This window comes from Homalodisca vitripennis, chromosome 2 (assembly GCF_021130785.1).
Source record: "Homalodisca vitripennis isolate AUS2020 chromosome 2, UT_GWSS_2.1, whole genome shotgun sequence".
Classification (NCBI taxonomy): Eukaryota; Metazoa; Arthropoda; class Insecta; order Hemiptera; family Cicadellidae; genus Homalodisca; species Homalodisca vitripennis.
The window spans coordinates 33,976,875-33,998,106 of NC_060208.1; the positions used below are offsets into that span (position 1 = coordinate 33,976,875).

Sequence of the window (21,232 nt, forward strand, 5' to 3'; positions counted from 1 at the left end):
ATTCTTACTAACTTGCTTATTTTGTAAAGCTTGCGTTATAACTATATGCCTAGAATAATGCTTGTTACATGTAGTTTTTATAATTTTCATTTAAATTTAGAATAATATATGTGATGGAGCCTTTATAATATATATATTTTGTTCATATGATGGTACAAAAACACATTTAAAATTATAGACCTATATCACTCGTCCTCCAAGACAACTCTTACTGTAGACCTTCCCTTGAAGGGACACGCCCTTAATGACAGTGTAGAAACAATATCAAGCAGAGTGACAGACAGACGGACAGACAGACGGACGCACAAAGGTGCCGGGAGCGTGAGAAGCGTAGAGAGGTATGGTGATGCGCTCCTCCCATATGCAGATCTAAGAACAATGCCCAACCCTTCTGTAAAAACTATTACACACACTTTGATGAAGAGGGGGCACCCGGGAGGGGGGATCTTGTAGTGCTCATTCAGTGACCGGTCGCACTCATTTGCCTACTACGTTCTCTCTGGTTCACCAGGTATGTTTGTGTATGTTTCGATGTTTACAAATTTGTATTGTTGGTATTTTTTTACGTATAAAATGCTTGCATTTTTTAAATTTTGATGAAAACCTTGCCGTAGTTTGGTACGTAAGTGGTAACCCGACAAGAGCTGAGTAAATTGTATGTAGCGTAACTGTCATATTTCATGTTTATAATAATTGTATACAAAAAATAATTTTAATTTAATGTTTTATTCAAAATATAATAAATACTGTTTAAGGGACCATGTAACCTACAAGTTTACTAAAAAGTAATTTTATTGCAATAAAAATATAAAATGTTAAATACATATTTATTTATATTATGAGGAAATATAATGGAATTTTTAGTGCGATTTAATTGCTTTTATTTTGTGTTTCTAATTGCGACCTTTATATTAACTGGGAAGTCAGACATCAACATTATCTTTTGTGTTAAAATTTTGATACGTTACAATGAGTGTAGAACATCTTGCACCTAGCGGGAAAGTTCTCTGGAAGTACCTATTAAGTACATTTTTTGTTATTTAGTACTGTCGTTTTTTAAGGAGAGCTAGCTTTAATTTCAATAAATGCAATAAAGCTTTCTAACATTCTAAACGTAAGCCCAATATTTTAAATTTGTGTCAATTTGACATGTATTCGTTTCAAAAAGAATGTTTTTGAAAGGGTATAGGAATTTTCAAGTAATAATATTATGTGTTGTAGATTTTAGGGAAGGGTTTAGGGATAACATATCAAGTTATAGTTTAGATGGTTATTTTCTAATTATGATTTCTTGATCGATATTCCATTTCATTCTTAAAAACTTGCAACAAATTATTATGCATAATATTTTCTACAATTAGTTCACTTAGAACAACAACCATTAGATAGTTATATTCCATTATTTATATCGTTCCATCAATTATACCTACCTAGTATACGATCCACCATAACGTCATCCCCCTCCCCCCAACCTATGATCTAGCTAGAGTCAAATAAACTTGTCTGGTTATATACAAGAAACCTTCAATATTCAAAACGGATTGAAAACCCGGATAAATTCATATTTAAAAATAACATAAATATCTTATATGTGTAAAGGAGTGACTAAGTTAATATAGAAATACTAAATAAAATAATTTCTAATTGGAAGTTATATGGGAGGTTAGTTTAATAAATAATAAGTAGTGTGAAAATACTGTTATAGTTACATTTTATTGCGTTTCTGTACATGCATACCTTTTAAAAGTCTACATGGAGGCACAGTTTCAGTTTTGGCGATTTTAATTGTGTCCATACACGTGATACAAAATACATCAATTATTGTTCTATGTTTATGGTTATGACGCTTATACTAACCTTCAGTATGTTCAATATTATTAATAAATTAGATTCTATCTCAATTTTTAATTTATTATATAAACTAAACGGGCCGTTGATTTTGTCCTGGCCAACTTATACACAGGTATTGACATTAAAATATGATTTGCGAGGTTTCGTTAGTTATAGACAGTTTGCGGTGCGTGGTGACAGTGTTATATAAGCTTGCAGTCGATGAGCCCAATCAAACTTCCGCTCTACCCGAACATATGGCATAGTCCAGTGGGTACAGCGGTTATTCCTAGGTGACCGGGTCAAGCAAAGTCGAGCGTGCCTGTTCCATGGATGGGTGACCGTTGATTCATCCTGTTCTAGCCAGTAGCCTTCTTGTTCGACCATGAGTGAAAGTGGCGTGTTCTGCGGCAAACATTAAGCCGCAATTCGCTGGTTCAGTTAGTGACTGAGAGCTCTCCTCAGACTTAACGTCGCCCATAAAAATAACCATGTTTGAAAATCTATATTGCTCTACGTAATTTTTGTCACATATATTTTAGTTTGTATCATTTTGACACTAACAGACAGGGGAAACTTTCTGGTAACCCAAAATTGTTAACAGCTACATACTTCATCATCTTTACTCTTATTACGTATTCGAGAACTGTACTGCCCGTCCTTTATTAGAAAAAACACCGCTTGTTGTCCAACAAATCAGTAAAATATGAACTGATACTAATTCAAAAATCCTCATCTGACACAACAACAATATTAAATTACTGCCTCGATGCAGTACAATACAATACATCATTTCCACTACCCTTTACAAGCACTAGCTGTAATTACAATATCTCTTATTAAAACTTACAGTTGAATTAGAATCAACTAATTATGTTTTCATAATAATACCAAAAGGACAATTATCCCTTGCGTATAATGCAGCTCTGATTAAATATTAAACACGCTCTCATTTATTGATCTGGACTCGTTATCGACAAATGCGGCTTTAATTAACAATTAATAACGTGTCTCGTAATTTCAACGAATGCAAACATCATGCTGCCGTTTTAGCGACGAGGAGCCTTGATTAAAAGTACTGAGATAATTAATTCTCCCTTTTAATCATTTATGACGTAAATGCACTCTCAGCATTGAAGTGGAGCATAATTTAATGTAGGCGCCCGCTTAATATTGCTTTCGTCATTAATTTTGTAATATAATAATTTTTTAAGAACTTACTTTAACTTTAAAACGGTTAACTTTTAGTAAAATATAATTATTAGGGTAGTTGCAATGCCTAAAATGTATCGTTCAATAGTAACTTTTTTATATGAAAGCAATATATAAAAAATTTAAACACCTCTTAAACATTAACTCTATAAGATTTTAAACGTTTCTTGCCGATCCATAAATCCATCGAATGGAGTTAATATTCTTTTTGCGTGCCAGTGCATGTATTTGTCCTTACTCGCAGACGAACATGAGACATTTTAATTTACTAATTTTTAATTACTAAATTAATTTCTTCAAGAATTTGAACTGTCTATTATAGTACGTTATTTGTATTATAGCGTTTAGTGTTATGGATGGGAAAAATCAAGAAAAACACTCTCTATCTAGATTTTTCCAAGTTGAAGGAAGTATAAAATCGTTGTTAAGGGTTCATAAATAAAGGCAAATTCAAATATTGATATTGCACCACAAGTGATGAGAAATATAGTTATTTAGAGATGGAAAACAAATCTTCAAATCTATTTTTTATCCCCTTTAGAAAAAAAGTTTGTTCTTAATAGATCACCAATAAATAAAAAACCGTCTTCAAAAAACTTTTAACCACAAACATTTTGCCCAGCATATCTGACATAAGTTATGATAATTTCGAGAAATACACCATAATATCTGCACACTGTCATATTTCGATACTCCAGGACATAACTTTCTAATTTGTATACCAACAGTTATCTTCATGTTACTTATATTGCTATCCAAACAAAGTTTTGGTGCTCCGCATAATTATAATAATAACCTATAGTTGATTAATTTAGACAAAATTATCCACTTTGTGATAAACACAATAATACAAATAATACTGGAGAGCAAAACAATGAATAAAATATTTTAAAATCCAGTTTATAATTATTCGGCGAACATTGAAAATAAGCAGGTTTAAGTTTATTTTTTAAGAAACGTCTCTTAATTGTACATTTATTTTTCAAACATAATTTTTCTAAACTGCAGCAAGGAAACTCAGAAAGATTTTTTTACTTTTCGAGTTTTTAATTCGTATTTAATTTTATGTACTACCTTTATATAATGTTTTCAAGAGAAAAGCCTGATTGATATAATGAACCAGTTAACAAATTTATTTCATTTATATATTTAGCAAAATATCTGTATTGTCTTCGCACCTTACATATATGTGTAAGGAATATCTACAATATGAAGTATAAATTAATTTGCTTGTAATATTTATTAACAATTATGTCACTTTAGTTATTTTGCTTCTTGAGTGATTTACAAAAAATAGCGAACAAATAATACATTTTAAATGTGTAATACGTCGTGGTTTTGGCTTACCATTAGTTTGTAAATCTTTTCTAAAAATGTTTTAGCACCAATTGATATCATCTAATAAAGAAGAAGATGGAAAAATATCTCAGGCACTTTATTGGACAGTTGGATTCACAACTAAAGTGGCATCTTAATTGACATTTGAGAAGTAAGGAGGCGACTTGGTAAGTGAAGTGAACAGGCCGTCAGTAGGCAAATAGACACCACAAATCAACTCGTCATGTCCTGTTTTAAGTAAATCATTTCACTTTCCTCTTGAAACGCAAATTGTTCGATTACATCAGTGACAAGCCGACTCGGCGTAATTTGTCGGAAAATGGCAATCGCGGTTCAGAAACAGCGTGGAGACAGGTGGAGGGAGGGAAAGACTGTGTTAATGAATTAGATAAAAGGGGAATGGGGAATAAAGAGTTAACGAACGAAATAAGAGGGAGTCGACAGGTATTGGGTGGAGGAACGTAATCAACTTTTTCTAGAAGAAGAATAAGAGGGCTGAAATGATGCCTCTATGACAAAGAGGATTGGATCCACGGAGCAATTGAACGCGCTGATTGTAAAGAAGATCGCAGTTTTGAGTTAAACCCTCCCCCCCCCCCCGCCAAACGGTTGTGGTCTTGATCTGCAACCCTTTCGTGTTCGATACGCGTCAACTATAATTTCACAGTTTGTATCTTTTAGTTCATCGTGTACTGGTAAAGCAGGAACATTATTTGATTAGAAAGAAAGTATAATTGAATTCTTTCTGAGAGAATATTATTATAACTTTATAGATATTCGGGTGAGAATAAAGACTGCCTTTTGGGTACTTTTTTGGGGTATATATTTACTGCGAATCTATACTTAGTTAAACCAACTAATCTTACTGTGTACCTTAAGGCGTCTGCAGTAGTCAACATAATAAAAAGTAATTACTGCATAAAACATCTTAAAAAATCATACTCTGGTGTTTATTTTAAGTTATAGTACAGATTTTAGTCTTTAAGTGTGTGTCTTTTTATTATTGGGATTCTTGTGGCAATTACTGTATATTTAATAACTCTGTAATGCATGTGTCTTACTTTTGCAGTACTTTTCCTCAAAATTTGTAACGCTTTATAGAATTTTCAAAATTATGTAATAATTTTATTTTTTAAATGATGTATTCGCAAATAGTATGTTTTACCTGTAACACAAAAGCTATCTTTTTTAACATAAATAGCCCAGTTTATTATTAAAATGTTGGATTTTATATAACAATCTAAAAAAATAAAAAATTTTGTTATCTTGAGTTAAATTTTTTTTATAAGACATTAAGATAATAAACATTTCCATAAAATTTCCTTATAAAACATTTGTATTTACTTGGCGCTGCAATTTATAGTTGCAATTTGGTGATTTGTACATACAGTAATATTATTATATCGTATACTATGTAATATAAATTCCTTTTTATTTATAATATCTTCACAACCATTGAAACTTTATTGTCTGCTTGTAGCAAGATACGAACATTCATAATCCTACATTTATCTGTTTATTTTGCATTCTAATACTAAAATTCGTCGAAAACCGTTTTCTTTTTCTCTAGAGACAGTTGTACTTTTTTAAGTAATTAAAAGAAATTTCGTTTAAATTTCATACAATATCAAATAAGAATCTTCTAAATTAAATTTTGAAGGAAAAATATCGAAAATCATACAACTGTATAGATATGATAAAGAAACTTTGAATGGACTGGTATTAAAAGGATTTTTAATAGGTATAAGAATATTTCATTAAATAACAAATCTCTTTTGCAAACATACTTTCTTTTTATTAAGAACAAACAATGTCTTAAAAAGGTACTGTAACAGTAAAATTAATTCCAAATAAGGAATATTAGCATTTGCATATTTTAGATTTAAACCACTACAAAATTATCACAACTTAATGTACAATTACAACAAATAATCACTGAACACTTTTATTCTTTTATCTCTTTACTCGTTCAAATTACACTTTTTTCTGAAAATTTAGATATAGAATTCTTCGTAAATTCCCATTAGCTTGCCTAAAAGTTCACTACGGTTTTCTCTCGAAAATTCCCAATCGTGTGCCCTTACACTTAATAAACCTACCTTTATATTGTCTAACATTTCAAATATATCATAACCATTAAACATTTTCATACGTTACTATAGTTAATGAACATCTTGTACGTAGCAATAAAGTTCCTTAAGTTATCTTTTAAGTATATTTTTTTTATTGGGAATTGCTTTTAAAAAACATTGATTTGAGTAAATAAAACAAATATTTCTAAAACTTTAAACGTAAGCCCGAAAACTTTAAATTATTTCAATTAGTCATGTAGTCGTCTCAAAAAGAAAGTTATGAAAAGGTATAACATAGGTAAGTATTACTAATTTTGTGTTTTAGGTTTTAAAGGAAGAGGGTGGGGAGCATATCAAGCTGTAGCCTAGATGATTGTTTTCAAGTAATGATTTCTTGATCTACACCTTATGAAATTTTTCTCGGAATTTAAGTTTCGAGTTCTTCGAAAATTCCTATTATCTTGCCACAAAATTAACGCGTTTGCCCTTTTACCAATTAAACCTAAGAAAATTACTACTAACAACGTAATTATGATATTATATTATGAACTGTGAATTTTTATTTACATTCTGTTGATCACAAAATTTGTTTAATAACACACGGATACTTCAGACGTTCGCTCAGTTTCAAAGGTTATTACAAAATAACAGTTAATTAATGCCCAATTTGTCTATTCCATCGCGTATTCATACCCACTGAAATTACAAAATATTAATATAATAAAGGTAAAGAGAAACCGACGACATCAAAGTGAGATATCTGAATATACTTTTAGAATTATCAACGTTTTCCTCTTCTCCTTAATTACGGACTCTGCCTTATTCATAAAGTTGTGTTTACCATATCTTTACTTTCAGGCGAGCTCAGATCTTTATTCGTTTAACAATAACATAAAGCTAAGTGGCGGCGGAGGGAGGGAGGGGTAACAGACAATTATTTGTATCCACTACGATTCCAATTATCCTCCACAAAGCTCGACTGGAGCTGGAGTCCAGGAGGCCAATTACCGAAGAAGCAGGTCTGGAGGAGTCGGTGATTATAATATTGCACTGGTTCCTATGCAAATTTCACCTCATTATAGGGATTGTTGACATTGAGTGCTTATTTGTGACTGTCGTTGTTTTGTTCCAAATTAATGCCGCGGATTAACAAGTACTTGGAGAAATGTATTATTGCAGTAATTAAGAAGTAAATTTACATTTATCAGTGAAAAAATAAGCTTCATTTACGTGAAGTTTGCCACTGAATCATACCGAAAATAACCTATGTGTTTTATACCTTATGGTAGTTTCATTTAAACGACTAATTTGTAGGATATTTCCTAAATTATAAATACATAAAAGACTTACATAAGTTTATTAAACCCACATTAGTGATTCCATACACGTTTGAAATATATTTTTACATAAAAACTGAGTGTTAGCTTTAAACAATAATAAGCTTGTATACATACAGCAAATAATAAAAAAACTCCTTATCATGAAATATAAAAATTATATAACCACTTCAGGTTCTTGTAGATTTCTCATTTCGTTACATATGTTTCAAGTTCAGCCTTCCAAAATAAAGTACATATGAATTTCAATAACATTTGGTTTATTAGAAAGGAGTCAACTGAATTATAACTGTTGACCTCTTGTACCAAGCTTTATTTTCTTAATAGATTAGAACTGACGTGTTATTTTGTAATTTATCTATACAGGGCTATGCAGCATAAGTTTAGACATTTTTAGTTCAGTGATAGATCGTTATGTATATTAAAGTTAGTTAATCCACCATACAAACACCTAAAACAGAAGTTTTATGTTTATAGTTGCGTTGTTATTCTACGAATTCAGTTCCGCTAATTCGAGTCTCCTTGTAGTGCATTTTGTGAAATAAAAGTTTTCGGCTTACAGTTTTACGCAATATTAGTGAATATTAGCATTTATAGTGTACAATATTAGTGTATTTCCTTGGAAATAAGAACGAGAAATATGTTATTTACACCACTAGTTTTATATGATCATTTCAAGATTATGTTTTTAGTTCAAGGAAATTTATATAATTAGTGTTTATAAATTAAAATGTACAATAAAGTTTTGAACCGCTATTTAACCAGTACTGATGTAACCTCCTCGGAAAGTAGGAGGAAATCGCCTTTGTTAGGACCGTAACGTGGCTCACGTTTTAATTAACAGCTCTTAATATTTTTATGGAAACATACAAAATTTCAGTTTTACCAATAAAAAATAAAAACTATATTATTTCCTCCTAATAAAGTGGAAGAGTAGAATCAGATTGCACTTAACTATCACTTAAAATAATTCTTATTTTCTGTCTGATTGTTTGACTTTCTGTTTGCCTCTCTGTCCTTAAGTCATTTTGAAAGTAAAATGGGTTATAGACTTGAAATTGTTCATGCTTAGTTAGCATAATTCAAATAGATACTTATCAATTAGAAATAATGATTTTTCAGCTATTTTATGTTCTGATTAATAATATTTTTATCGTTTACTAGCTGTTGCAAACAGCTAGTCAGGCTTAGTACGAAGTTTCAAAGGAATGTTTGAAACAAGTGTCAAAAGCTGTTTAGTGCCAGTACAATTTGGATTATGTCTCAGTAATATTACAACATTTCCTCAAATTCTGAATATTTCGAGTAAAATTTTCAATTTTTTCTCTTCTTAACAACATTCCTTGCGATTCATAAAACATAAAAATAGCCTAATCGGTGCAGCCGATTTCTAGGTTAGCGATTAGCAATGCATTTAGCGAAACAAGATATAACAGATCTATGGAGATATAATATTGTTAAAATACTACATATAAAATAAGTTCGTTTTATTGTAAAGATAAGACGATATTTTTGGAAAATCGCGTAGGCCTACTTTTTAAAAGGAATAAGCATATAGATAACAAAACCTTAAATGTCTAACCCTGTATTACTTTCATTATAAAAACCTCTCTTGATTGAGAACTGAATGAAAATAATTTTAAGTTTTTGTAGAGATAACTTAGTTTTGTCCTATTCTTTCCATGTTTTCTGAAAACCATTGCATATTATATGCTAATAGCCAAGCCTTCCTTTATTACAACACGATTTTCTATGCTTTCTTTGTGATCTATATGTAACCGAAACGAATAAATTTTCGTCACAATAACATTTTTCATCCTAATAGTATTTTAATAATTACCTTTGTGGTACATCTATTTTTCCATTAAATTATAACTGTCGTATTAAATCAATATTATTCAACGTAAGACTTTTAATTTTACTGATCGCCTAAACGTTAATTATTTTTGGAACTTTCAGTTATAACTTCTGACTGAGCCCATTAACATAGCTCACATTTCCACATTAAAAATATAAATAGCAGTTTCTTTGGATTTACGAGTAATTTACCTTTTTATCGGTATGATAGCCACGAATCGGCGGAATAGAATTTTTAATATGACACTCTAATATCGAGAAGATCCTTTGTTATTGCATTCCAATCCGGGACGGGGGCGAGCATACGTAAATAATTGAAGAGGGTAGAAGGCTATGCGGGGTGGGTAACTGGTGCTGCAGTACCACGTCTTGTGAGGCCTCCATTTCGTCAGTCGCACGGGCAAAAATGAGAAGAAAGGGAATGTAAAGTGATTTCTTTGGGGGAGGACGTTCATCCCGTGCCCGAAGCAATACTCGACATCCATCTACGTGCCCCGTCCCGTCTCCCATTGTTGGGAGAATCGCGGATGAAATTAATTATCCCGTGTAAGATATCTGTTTGCACTCGGGATTTGTATTTTATTAGGATCTAATTTCACGGAATATATGAAATTCTATTTTGGTACTTACCGGTGTACCAGATATGTCTCAAACCTTATAACTAAAGTTAGCTTGCATATTATTATCACTAATACAAATTATAAAACCGATTTTCGTGTTATGGATAAAAATATGTATATTTCTTAACAGAAAATATTGTGAATGTTTCTAGTGAATATAGAAAGATAACATTGTTAAATTGGAGATTATAGTGTAAAATAAATTATAAGTTTCTGGTTATAATGGTTTTTGGAATCCAAGTTTCATTTGTGATATTCTATAAGTTAGATAAATGATTAATGTAGTAGATTAATGAATCTGTTTCAAGTAATTTACAATAATGTACTAGTTGATAATGCAACCTTGGTAGTTTGTATGAGATATTTTTTTAAAGTTGTGTAACATGTTTTGTAATCTATCCAAAAACGTGATTTTATAAGAAATTTGTTAAATTTTCTAACTCAGGAGGTCCAAAAACGTATATTTTATTATTTCCTTCCTCGTGATTGTTTTGAAAACATTTTGGATAAGTATTCAGAATTAAAAATAAATGTATATACTCGTATAAAAATCATTGGGACCATGTTAAAAATTTTTACAATTAAAAATAAATACTCGTATTATTAACAAATAATAGGACAGTAACATACACTTCACAACTAATCACAAATCGTCCCAAATATGAAATGACTCAAAAATCAACTTTGACAATATATATATACAATATATATTACATTGCTCATTCTTAGTTACTACTGGTACACAATTCTTCGTTCAAAATATACATACATACCTTGTGTGAGTGTGTGTTAAAGTGAATCTAAAAACGACACAATACCCAAATAGAGACTGTTTGAAGAAATATGTTAGGTCTATTTCCAAATCAAGAATCTCTTGAATATCTTTGAACCTGTTTCACTCTTGGATGCTTGGCACGCAGTAAAACAGGCAAAGTATAATGTTAACTATCTAGCAGTAGTAGCATCTAGCAGTAAATCACTATCACTATTCTAATATTATCTATTTTTTTAGGTTGAGCCCTGGTGGATTCTTCAGCTGTGAGTAGACAGAGAATGATACTATCCTGGATAACTTCAAACTGGTTCATCCATATTTCTTTTACTATAAGATGAGTATGTAAAATTGTTTAAAGTTTAATTAATAGATATTAGTGTTTTCAATTACAAAAAATACATTTGTAAAGAATTGTTAAGTGGATTATTTCTACGGCAATGTCATTTTCATCCATTAAATATACTTTCATAAGGAACACAGCTCAAACCTATTTACAAATTTGTTATTGATCTGACGCATTACACACACCTATGCACACTTGTTGTAAGATAATTCGTATTCCACTCAAAAGTGTCTTAATTGTTTGTAATATAAATGATATGTCACACCATTATATTAAAATTATTGTTCTTTTATAAAGAAAATAATTAACGATTTATTTATTTATTGAGACAGTTGAGTGTTGGCAATCTTGTTCTTTTTTTTATTTATTTATTTTTTTTGTGTTAAAATACATAGTATAGTAATCAAGCGATATATTGAAATATTTAAATAACAATTTGTTTATTTTGTGTAGGTAATCAATGTAAACAAAAGTTCTATACTAAATTGAATTACTCATTATAGGCTTGTAAGTTTTAATAACAGGGTTGAGATATGCATAAAAAACTATGATCGTATACATTCAATAACTTGTATATGAATATTATACATTATGTAGTATATCAAGTAAAAAAATTCAAAGTAAAGATGTCCTAAGAAGCTCTTTGTAACACAACCTGAGGACCAACGGCTTAAAGCTGACTTTATCCACCACAAACAGCCGGGCAGGGAGTCTGCTTGCAAGGATATAGTCGCTCAGCGGTCACCCTTCCGAGCAGCAGCCTCGCTCGACGTTGCTTGATCTGGTTATCTTGCGATAAGCGTATTGCAATACTAACGAGTGTGATAAATAATTAATAGTTAATGAGCTGTATTACACCAGGAAGGTTATATGTTGCCCATAATACATTGAACCACGATTTATGTTCATACAGAAAAAACGTTTTTGATTAAGACCCGAAAGGGTTTAATTAAATCGTGTGATTGTCCGCCTGTCTATCTGTCCGTCTGTGCGATTATTTTTTGTGTACGATCTGTTCGTCGCGTCCACTGTCCGCTGTAACGGTTTATTGTGTACTAATTTTATAATATCCACACTAAGTTCTGTTAAATATTAAATAATTAATTATTGATATATCCAATATTATTTATTAGATAGCCATCCATTTTTTTTCACAAACTTTACGAGCATGGAGATGTCTCAGACTCATACTGCGATATTACTTTGGTTATTATGGATATATTAGATATTACTGATCCACCTTACGGGTGAGAGAGAGTAGGATCCTTGTAGTATTATGCTGTTAACATGGCTGTCATTTCCGTTTTATTAACATCTTCCAAATAACATAAACTTGACGTTAACATACGAGTATATTTGTATTGTATTTTATTACTAATATTAAAATCTAATACATTAACTAAATCATGTGCTTGAATGATGGATACAAATATTTGATAATTTGTCTGAATATAAAAACGTTTATCGGTCCCGAAAGTTACAGAAGCCTTGCTAAGATCCAGGCAGTTAGTCGGACTCAAATGGATTAAAAGTTTAAAGGAATAACGCGGCAAAGTGTAGTTGGTAGAGCTGTATCTTAGTAGGTTTCAGATTAAATCAAATAGTATACTTTAACATTTGAAACTGATCAAACCTTTAATTGAACTTGTATTCCTGTAACCACTTAACTCCTACCACGAGATCGTTAACTGTAAATGTAAAGGAGGGAAACCACTACTTGAGCAAACAGATTAAAAATTACACCCTCTAGCTTGATTATTAAATTCGTCGGGATATGTTTTAAGCGATTTTCCGATGGTAAAATCGTGAGAGAGCCTCATTCGGTCGTGAGGGGCCAAAAATCGGTCGACCCTTATCACGAAACGAACTCATCTTTAATCAGTTGTTTGCATACGTTCAAGTGGAATGCTTCCCCTCAAAAAAAGAAATAAGAAGAAACGCCCCTTCTTTTACCCCACTTGGACTTCTTTCTCCAAATTGTATTTCTTTAATAAAAGAACATCACGGTTCAATAACATCGGCAGCGAAGACTTCATATCAAAAGCAACGATGCGATCCAATATCTCGTCCTGCCCAAGATGCTCTTTGTAATTCTTTCCGTGCCTAATTAGGTGTGAATCGTGTTACTTTGAATTAGTAATTAACACTCGATTTTATCAGTTTTTACGCCACTCATTACACGTTATTTCGCCTTTGATGTGCGCCAGACGTAAAACATTTTTATCTCATCTCTTGTTCGGAAATATTTAAAGAATCGAAGGAATTCTCGAGTGGTCGTCTCGTAATAGTTGCACTTTTTGACGATTCTTGAGTTACAAAGAATATAAAACATTTTGTCGCAATTTAGAGTTTTGCCACTGTCATCGAAAATCATGCCTGATCTTCTAAAAATTACATTTGATCATGTTACACTTCATTTTTCCTTTAGTTATAACTGTGTCCCGTACACATAGATGCCATGCAAACAATTTTAAATATTTTTATTATTATTATGATTTATACGTATGTCTCACGCTGATTGTTCCAAAAATAGCACCACTTTACAAAAAATCCTCTCATGTACGCTTTTGTAATGGCATAAAAATACACTGACTTCATTTATACAAAAGAAAATTTCACATTATGTTTAAATTTTAGCAGAGCTAACATAAACATGTCAATGTAGAAATTAAAAGGAATATAAATAAAAAATAAATATCATAAACTAACTATGATCTACGACATACAAGAAAATAAATGCAATCTACTTAAATGTTCTTCAACAGAATACTATTAATAGGTTTATAAGGTAGCACATTAGGAGTTTTTGTTGATTGTATTGAATAGCCAGCAAGGAACACAAACGTTACGACCATTACGTATTTCAATAATATTGAGCAGTTATAATTATGTTGAGTTGGATAACGTATTTTTTTAATGTTGGGCACGATAGGGTATTTACAAGTGTTTACGCCAAGAACAAATGACGTAGTTGTAAGTCCAAAGTTCAGCTTCCTTAAGTTGTTCACAATAGGTCAAAAACACCTCCTTGATATTAAAGAAATTTCTCATTAGGTGTACTAAATATAGTTGCCTTTTTTTGACGTGACAACGTCTTAAATTAGGTTGCGGCTCGGAGTCACTCATGAAAAAGTGTAACGCCCGGTAACGTTACGATGCCCGTCCAGTGGGTCCGCCGCACGGGATCCGCACGGGATAAAGCAGATAACTGTGGGTCCGCCGCACGGGATAAAGCAGATAACTATGTTTATTCGTGAAAATGTGGAGTGCTTAGATTCGTCATTTACAACAACTACAACAATAAAGGTAAATAATTGTACACTGATATTTCATTATCGTAAACTATGATTGATTGATTAATTGTTAGATTGGCACAAAAGTTGAGAAACTGAGTTTATAGGTTATGTCATACTATTGACAAATGTTGATAGTGTTAAGTAAATTATTAGTTTAAATCACTCTGCAATCAATCGTAATTCAGTCGATTGAGAAGAAACAGCGCGTATTGCTAGTCAAACGTTTAAAATAACAAATTATAACCTCTAACCTGTCATAACAGTGCGACCAAACAAACGAACTAAACCGACCAATCACCACGCGCGGAGTTAGAATTTAACTGTGTTTAGCAAGAATTTCAAATTCCAATTTTAGTAAATGTTTTATTCAACTTTACCATTTACAATAACAAATTTTAATTAATTTCAAATTATGTACAATGTTTTAGTAAACAAAATATATTTCTATAGTTAAAATTTGTGCAATTCTTATTTTCATTCAATTCCTTGTTCCTATTGTGCAATTTAATAATATTCATATCAATAAATATTCTACCGAGAAAAAGACGTTGTCACGTAAAATCTTCGCCCGTAAAACCGACTTTACAGGCAACCATAATTTTTTTATTATTTTAAAATTTGTTTAACTGGTTAATGTGTATTTATTGCAAAAAAATAAAAACAGGTCATTTTTTAAACAATCTTTTTAGCATTCTAAGGTCTAAAAGTTTCCACAATCTTAAAATCAATACTGTAGATTGCAGGTATTTGCCAAATAGACCTGCATGACCAAATTCATCCCATATTTTGCCTTTTAACCAAACTCTGATTGAGCATTTATAAATGTTGGGCAAGATCTGTTTTGACGTTTTGAATTGAGTTAATTTGTGTTTGATTTATTTCAGTATTTTATGAGCTTCAATATTCAAAGTATGAATTTTAGAGCCGCTTTTGAAAGCATTTTTAGAGCTGTTTAGTGCATACATTTTTATAAGTAATAATTTTTTGCCAAATATAAAACACGGTTTAGATTAATGGTATCTACAAGCTACACCTGTATACAAATTTCACCAAAATGAGCCGTCTACTAGTGTTTTACAGTGGTATAACAGACTACCGACCTATGGTCTTAGACAGTTAAGTACAAAATTGATTAATTGGTAGGCCTATATTATGTTTTCAAACTCATAATACCTCACGATGATATTAATAGGTCTACCTCAAAGCAATAAATAGACATAAAGAAGAAAAACTAAGTTCTACATGTTCCTTACAATAAATCCTGCGTTTGTTCAATTTATGTGTATGGTCAAGCGGTAACATTGTGGGAAATTGGGTTATTGAGAATTGTACAGAGTAACGGGCTAAACATGTGACCTGTCAAAGTATACAGCGTTATGGGCTATAAATAGCATTGGTAGATCAACGCATTGCACTGAAAATATTAATATGTTGATTATTTTAGTCTTAAAGTATTCGCGATGGGATAGCCTACGCGTTTTTCTTAGTTACTCTTGGACGCAAATGAAAGCAGTGTGATATGTGATCCGACCCCTCATGTGGGAGCGGGGGACCCGGCGTTGTACACGGGATTGGGCAAGTCCCTCGGCCACGGCCTCACCGAAGTCGTAAGCTTATTACGCGATGAAAACACAAGTCGGCTGTGGAAATTTATTAATATTAATGGCAAAACCGAGCAGGGCAGGCGGAAAAGACGGCGGGCCGTGGGAGGTAAAAATGTCCATTGTTAGGGGATATCGAGTGATCCGCGGTCTGCGCATGCGCACACGTTCCCGCCATTCTGTCGCCATGGCAACCAGAAGCGAGTTAACGCGAGTAGGGTGGCTAACCTATTGCCAATAACAATCTGATAAGGAAATAAAATGGCGCAGCCTGGCGGTCGATACGGACTTGTTATTCCTGCCCGGTACACACACGCTGATAACATCCGGGACTTTGGGTTCTGCGGGGACCTTCCAACGGGAAATGCCTTTTATCTTCCACAAGAAAAGGGAAATATCGCTCTGCGATGCCGAGGAAATGAGTTTTTCAATGCAATAAATATTGTTCCTTGCCGAAAACTCGGTATCGTGGGCGATAACTAAATTCATAAGACAGTGTTTTATGCTGTAGGATACACATCCTAAAAAGTCAAGTAAAAATGTATAAATCATGTATCTGCTGTTGTTAAATCAAGTTACCAAACTTAGACGACCTAATAATGTTGTGAGTAATCATAGCTTTTTAAAGCAAATGATTAGGTACGTAGAAGCTCATTACGCAAAGCTACTAATCTGTCCTGAGTACGTTTCTATGTTTCAAATTGCTGCCTGTTACTATCCACACAAGCCCTGGGTTACAGCTGGTCTTCTCTCGTCTGAACGGGTATTTAATTATCAACTAGTCACACTTTCACTTGATAGATCAAATTGAACATACTAAAGGAAAGTCTATTCTGCAACTTTTGGTAACTTTTTTAACCTATAGGCTACTGTATATATTAATAAATAAATTTAAAAAATTTAAAATTTATAAACAATTGATAAATTCTGTATAAAATTATTTGAATTTCCAGTAATCTGTTGTTTTGTATTTCTTTCTCTGACTTTTTTACGTCTAATGATGTGGTAAACGCCAATGTTTTTAAAGATTCAGAGCCAGGCACAGAGTTCGCCTCACGTGACTTTTTTCTTATTGTAAGAAATAAAGATTATGTTCATTTAACTACCCCCAATGAATTTGAGAACCTATGAGTCTAAAGTCCATGTAGGTGACGTCTGACTTCACAGTTTAAGGTGCAAATATTTTTAGCCAGGCTCATTTTTAAGAGATTTAAATTAAAAATAAGCGTTCTAAGAAAGAAGTAGACGAAATTATTACATTGATTTGAAATTATTAAACGTTACCCAATATTTAAAATTTTTTCACCATTCATCTTACAGGGATCGTTTATTTTACACAGGTCGACTTGCCAGAACGTCATCCTATATTTACATGAAGAGAATATAATAAAAAGTTATTTACTATTGATTTTGTGTTATTTTTTCCAGAATGCACGAAAACCCTGCAACAACTACTTATTCCACGCTCGGTCATGATACACCGTACCAGACCACTGGAGCTGGTTTCTAGGCCGATTATGTAAAGCAGAGAGTAAGGGTTAGGCTGACAAATAGCCCGGTCCCACCTGCGGCGGCTGGGGTCAACGCCATCTCACCGGGCCGCAGTCCTGTTGACAGGTAAATGATAGGGCAGTTAGCACCCGAACACGGAACCTCCACGTAGGGCAGGTAGAGCAGCCAGCGAGTTGAGTGAACTCAGATATCCTATAAGGGTGTACCTCAAGGTTGCCTGATTCCACTTTCATTTTTCCAGGTTTCTTGTAAAGTTTTATTTCATTAGAATCTTTGCTTGTTTATCAACAAGGCTCCTAAAACGTTGGCTAAGCTTGTGTTCTTTTCAAGTAGCTTTCATTATCAGGAGAAAAAATCGTTTTTGGTGAGTAGGTCTAAAATTTGAGTTGCCTTAAGACAATTTGCTCCCTTTGGTGAACAACGGATTTTTATCGAGAAACGCATGTTTTATTCAATTTGTATTTCGTAATAATCCATCATAGCTATACTGTCAGGTCTCCTTATAAACACAATTGTGTTTTTTTGTATTTACTTTTAGTGAAACGATAAAAAAGTTTGAGGTTAGAGTATTGAAAAACTTGTTTGCCACCTGATATTTCATATACCTGTTATAAGGTAACGAAAAACACTTCATAGATCAACAAGTATCAAACACAGCTATTTTTGTGCAGAAATGTAACATTATTTCTGTTTGCTTTACTACATAAAGTCCTCAAATAAAAATTCAGTTTGACTTAGTTCTGTTAAACTATTGCAATGTGTTTATTACTCGTAAGATCTGAAAAAATAATATATTATATTGCAATATTTATTAAAGAAAGAAAATTTGCTTCTTCTATACAAGTTATTATTTTTCTGAATTTACATTTTTCAAAAGAATTTCTATGATTGGCTGACAATTACCTTTAAACTATTGTATGTTACCATAATACTCCGAAAATGTAAACAAGATAACTCTGGTATATATTTTTAGAATTTACATTACAATGTTATACTTTTAATGTTTTATTTATTATATTATTTTAATATAATATAATAAATAGTATTTTAGCAAAGGTAAATTTTTTTAAGAAATGAGAAAAAATTGTATTATGAACTTATTATTTCTACTCTGAATGGAAATTTGTTATATTAAAACATATTATCCTCAATTTTGTTTCTAACGACAACAGTTTTACTAAATATGTTGTACTATATTTATATTTTAGTAAACAAAGCATTAGAGAATTCGTAATGAGGAATTTATTATGATGAAAATCGAATACTGTCAAAAATATGCGATTGTTAGAACCAAACATAAATTTTATCTGCCCCACCTCCTTGACCGACACATTACTTCCTAAACCACTTTAAAATATCTATATGTACTACTATTTTTATTAGTGTAAAATGATTGTATTGTCTTGCGTTACAAATCTGTATATGTTTTGCTTTGCTTACCAAGTTCATGCATATAGTAAGTTTATGATCAATGGATTAGAGATTATTAGTCATACGTGAATATGTACACAAAATATAATTTCGAAATGACTTGGTGCTATCAAAAATGTAGTTGATGATTAAATCTACTTAAAAAATCAAATTAAATTTGATTTAAGTTAGCGATGCAGCTTGAAGAAATAGGATTGTATAGGAAGAGTTGGAACTAGTTGTGAACACCGCCGAAAACGTGTAACCACTAATACAATTAATCGAAAGGAAACTTTATCATTTATCCTTCGATCAGTTACATTTCCTGCCACAGGAAGGATCGGTAAACGGTCGGAGAACAATGAACGACGCCGCTTAACCGGCAGCGAGGCTCGGGCGATCTGCGCGAGTAAGTGGGTCTAAGTGTTCGGCAATTACACGGATCGGCCGGGAAACAAAAGTTCAGCCCCACATAATGTATGAGTTCCCCACCTTCGCATGTTTTCAAATTCTCGGGAAAATGAGATACACGAAATGCACCGTGGCCCAGGAGGGGGAGGGTGGGGCCTCGGGGGAGGGGGAATTGAGTTACCAAAGAATAATGACGTATGCGTTCTTTACATTTTATAGTTTACTTTACCAGCGTGTCCTCCTCTCCCCTCGACGTCTCTCCTATTCCCTTTCATTTTTCTGGAATAAAAACGTCTAAATTATTTGCCAACGGTGTATGACGCAGCAGACTCAGTCTCATTATTGGATGATTATTTGCCCCCACCTCCCATCACTACCCGAAACCTCCCCTAACCTCCATCTGACGAAAACTCAAACAATGCACCGTGAATCAAGTATGTTTCTGGGCTTGAAACAAATTGCCTTCAATAACTTAATTGCTGCTCTCTCTATCCGAACCGGGAGATGGTTGCCGTTTAATTGGCGGAGGAGCGACAATTTGGAAAAGTAGCCCTTAAAAGTCGAAACTCGTTTAATTGTATGAAAGCAAATTCGTTTAATTGACCGAACATTCGCGAAGTGTCCATAACTCAAGCTATAATCCATATAGTAGCCTCTGCACTTTTTCGTTACAATCGATTTACCAAATTGATTAAGCACTAACATGCATGTGTTTACTAACGGAAGATTTCCAGTGATTTGCAGCATGATTACCGGGGAATGTTTGATCATTTCTCTAAGTAAAAGTATGAATGTAAGTATATAGATCAATATCAAGTGATCCATCTAGATATTGACGAGACAGGACGAATAAGAAAATTATATGTATTATCTCGTCCTCAACCCGTGTCCCAATGTCCCAAAAATGCTATTGATTTATTCTATGAAGCTGAATTATGGCAGGCCTATTTTAGCATTAGTGTAAAGTAAAGCAAATAAAAGTTTCTTTATGAACCATTTTTTTTATATAGTTCAAACCATCTTTTTATAAAGTATACAAAATAATAACAGAATTTCAAATGTATTATATTAAAAAGTGATGTAAGATTTTAAAATAATTTCAGATTTTTCACCGTAATGACACTTAAGGAATCATTTTCCGATAGTTAATAATACTATTATGGTTATTAATATTTAAAAATATGTAAATAAAACTCTATGGTTTCTACGAACCTAGATCTTTACTTATTTTTTAGCCCTAAACTAAATTAATGAGATTCCTAAACAAAGAATATAGAAAACGTAATACGATGATAATACTAGCTCTACATTAAATTATTTAAACCCATTGTTGCCCTTAATGGCGCTCTTGTGACACTCAATAATTTTTTTAGTGATACTGATTATAATGTTTTTATGAAAGAAAGGGAAACAACAAACTAAAAAGACTTTAAAAAATAAAATAGAATACTTTAGTGTTATTACTATGTAATAATTATTCTTGGCACAAAACTGTTTGCAAATGATAAATATGACCAAATATCTATGAATCTATTTCGACATTTTTGTTATTTATTTATATAAAGCTATATTTATGTAACTCATATACATCACTAAAATATTCTTAATTATTATTTAA

At 32.1% G+C, this 21,232-nt stretch overlaps 1 long non-coding RNA gene across 1 annotated transcript in view; it reads left to right on the forward strand.

The window, feature by feature from the left end:
• Positions 1 to 399: 399 nt before the first annotated feature.
• Positions 400 to 21,232, forward strand: part of LOC124353779 — a 36,008-nt gene continuing 15,175 nt past the window's right edge. Inside the window, exons 1-3 of the long non-coding RNA XR_006921627.1 lie at positions 400 to 511; positions 11,279 to 11,379; positions 17,710 to 17,898. This is a non-coding gene — a long non-coding RNA (uncharacterized LOC124353779). The remainder of the gene's footprint in view (positions 512 to 11,278; positions 11,380 to 17,709; positions 17,899 to 21,232) is intronic.